The sequence below is a fragment of the Colobus angolensis genome, unplaced genomic scaffold (genome assembly GCF_000951035.1).
Source record: "Colobus angolensis palliatus isolate OR3802 unplaced genomic scaffold, Cang.pa_1.0 Scaffold159, whole genome shotgun sequence".
Taxonomy (NCBI): Eukaryota; Metazoa; Chordata; class Mammalia; order Primates; family Cercopithecidae; genus Colobus; species Colobus angolensis.
Window position 1 is genome coordinate 6,479,088 of NW_012114699.1, and position 3,081 is coordinate 6,482,168.

General features: G+C 63.4%; 1 protein-coding gene across 1 annotated transcript in view; it reads left to right on the plus strand.

The window, feature by feature from the left end:
* Positions 1-89: 89 nt before the first annotated feature.
* The window catches only part of BCORL1 (BCL6 corepressor-like 1), a 79,842-nt gene continuing 76,850 nt past the window's right edge, over positions 90-3,081 (plus strand). Inside the window, exons 1-2 of the mRNA XM_011936977.1 lie at positions 90-314; positions 652-762. The gene's annotated coding sequence lies outside the window, so the exon portion shown is untranslated. The remainder of the gene's footprint in view (positions 315-651; positions 763-3,081) is intronic.

Genomic DNA, 3,081 nt, shown 5'->3' on the forward strand with positions numbered 1-3,081 from the left:
CAGCGCGGCGGCAGCGAAGGCCAGCTTCCGCGGAGTTTGTGCCCGGGCTTCCCGGGCTCTGGCCGCCTCACGCGCACAAATGGGGCTAGGGGACTGAGTGGTAAGCAACTCCGAGTGTTAGACGGTGATCGAGCGGCGATTCCGGGAAAAGCGAGGAAGACACCGTCTGCGATTATGCCGCACCCCCCACCCACCTCTTAGCATCTGGATTCTGCTCTCATAGTGGGGGCCGCGGACCCTCCCCGCCACAGTCTTTTTACTCTCCAGCACTATCACCTCCTTTCCCCTTCTTCAGCCATCTGACTCTCCTAGGGGTATGTGTTTTTGGGGGTGGACGGCGACGGGGGTGGGGGATACTTTCCTTCCCGCGGCGGCAACCTAGTTCGTATCTTATTCCTACAAGGTAGCGTCGCTTCGAGTCGCGTGGACATTGGGGTTTAGATAATTTACCCCCCACCCAAGCGATTTAATGGCTGTTAAGCAAAAGGCGAATACCTGGATTTCCATGGCAGGGATGAGGTTTGAAGATTGGGATTCAACCCCTGCTCACTTCCACTACCAACCCCTCTTTCTTGTGAGCCACTTCCACGGGTATCCAAACGGGGGGGAGGGGGGACGGGAGTATTAATATGCTTCTCTATTTCTACACAGGGTCGGCGTGAGGAAGGACGGCTAGCCTTGGAGGGAAAGTAGCCACCAGTCCAACTCGGGTCACCCCCACCATTATTTCGGTGAGGGGGCAACGCTATGAAGGGGATACTGGTGGGTAGGGGCCCAGTATAAGGGAGGGGGCTGGATAGTCGTCCCCAGAGGGACTCCGTGTCTTGGCGGGGAGACAGAGAGGCGAGCCCCGGCTTCAGGGGAGGGGTTCCGGGGAGGGAGATGGGGGGGTGGCGACGACGGTAGAGGGGGGCGGGAAGAATGGGGAGTCACGCCCTGCCTGCAAGGGGAGCCTCCCTCAGGCCCCAGGGAGAAGGGGACTGAATGCGTCTGTTCTCTGCTGCCCAGCAGAGGAGATCTGGGGTCTTGAGATTTGCACACTGGATCCGCACCAGTGGCCTGAGAAAGTCAGGTCGGGGCATAAGGTGGAGAGCGTTGGAAGAAAGAGAGGGAACCTCTTGGCCGCGGCTCACTGACCCTCTCCATTCCTCAACCTCCCCCTTCGAGGGGCGTCGAGGCGCGAGGGGGGATGTGGGGCTCCTGCAGCCCCGCAGGTTGAGCGCCTCCGCCTCTCCCGGGAGTCTAGCTTTTTGCCCGGCTTGCTGCAGCCACTGCTGCCTCCCTCTCCGGAATCCGCTCGGTCCTCTCAGCGATCCCCTCCTCCTCTCCTCCCCTCCCAGTGTCACCGGGGCTGCTTGGCTCTGCCCCCTTCGCCGCCGCTTGCTCCCTGCTTTCGTCCCTCCCTCTCTTGCTCGCTCCCTCCCTTCGCCTCCTCCTCCCCATTCCCCCCCACCCGCGTAGGCGGCATTCTGGGAGTTGTAGTCCGGTGGCGCGGGGGTTGGCGCCGCCCGCGGACCCAGCCGGACTCCACTTCCCGTCGAGCTCTGCGACCGGCACCCACTCCACCAGGCTTCGCTTGCACACAGACACACACACACACCGCTCTCCCCCTCACTCTTTCGCTCGCCGCGGCTGCTGCCAGTGTGTGGCTCTGTCTCTCCTCCGCTTTGCTGAGCCCTCCCTTCTTCCTCTCAGTTCCTAGAGTCCGACCGCCGCCGCCGCCGAGAGAGAGGAGAAGGAGGTCGGTGGCGATAAGGGGCGGAGGGCGGCATCAGATCGGGGCAGTATTAGGCGGGTGGCGGTTAAGAGGGAGTAAGAGGGAGCCCGGGTGGCGGCCTGAGCCTCCCCGCGGAGCCGACCCGGGAACAGGTGCGTCTTTTTTCTCTCTCCCCCAACCCCTCCACCCCTTTTGACTCCCCGGCTTTTTCGTATCCCCCCACCCGCTTCTTTCTATCTTAAGCCTTTCTCCAACCCTGTTCCTTCTTCTCCCTGCGGCCGCTCGGCTTGCCCCCCGGGGGCGCCGTCCTCTTCGTGTCCCCGGACGTAGCGCTCCCTGGAGCTGGCTCTGTCTTCGCCCCTCCCTTCGGGACAGCTCCCCTCCACTTCCCACCTTCGTACCCCATCCCCTGACTTGCCCTACCCCCTCCTCGACCCCCTTCTCTCTTAGCCAGGTGAGACTCGTTCGCCAAGATCTGAGAGTCTTCTTCCCGGCTGGGCGGGGGTCTCCATGGAAACGGGGGTCGGTTGATCCTGGGGGGGAAACCATAGGAATTACCCCACTCCTCGGAAAAGGAGGTGGAGGCTATGGTCTTGTTAACTACCTGACCCCAACCCCCGATCCAGGGATCCGACGATCCGAAGGGAGGCTGGCTAGCAGGGCAGGGCGAGAAAAGGCTTTTTTTTTTTTTTTTTTTGGGGGGGGGGTGTCCGTGATGAAGTCTTGAAGAGACCGGGAGAAAATACCCTCCAACCTCAGAGGGGAGGTGCGACGGGTGCTCTTCAGGGCTGCTTTCTTCCCGGCGCTGGGGTGCGGGAACCGTAGGGTAAGGGGTACCCCTAGGTGGCGGCGGGGCCTGGGTTCGGGAGTGGGAGTGCTGTGATGGGGGCAGGGGCAATTATCCGAGTCCCTGGAAAAAAGGCGGGGGATGACTTCGGAGCGCCCTGGCTCCGCTGCCCTCGCTCTAGGGGCGGGGGCCGCCGGGTCGGGCGCGGCGGGGAGGGGGCTTAAATTGAAGGAAGATGAGATCGGGGGCAATTCACACTAGCACCGGCAAGCCAGAGGGGAGATCCGGCGTGCAAGCCCTCCACCCGCTTCGCGCCAGGCCTGGAGGCAAGGGGTCGGCGAGCGAAGCCGAGGGCTGGAAGGAGGGAGGCTCCGGTTACGGGGCCGGGTTTCGGGTTCAGGGGCAATCCCCTGGCCCTTGGAGAAGGAGGGAGACGGATGGCCGCGAATCCCAGGGCTCCCCCACCCCGGGTCCTAAGGGGCGTGAGGAAGGGACAGCAGGCCCAGCGGAGCTGGATTCGAGCGGATCGCGGCCGGGGAGTGGGAGGGCTTAGTGGTGGGCTTCGGGGGGAGCAGTC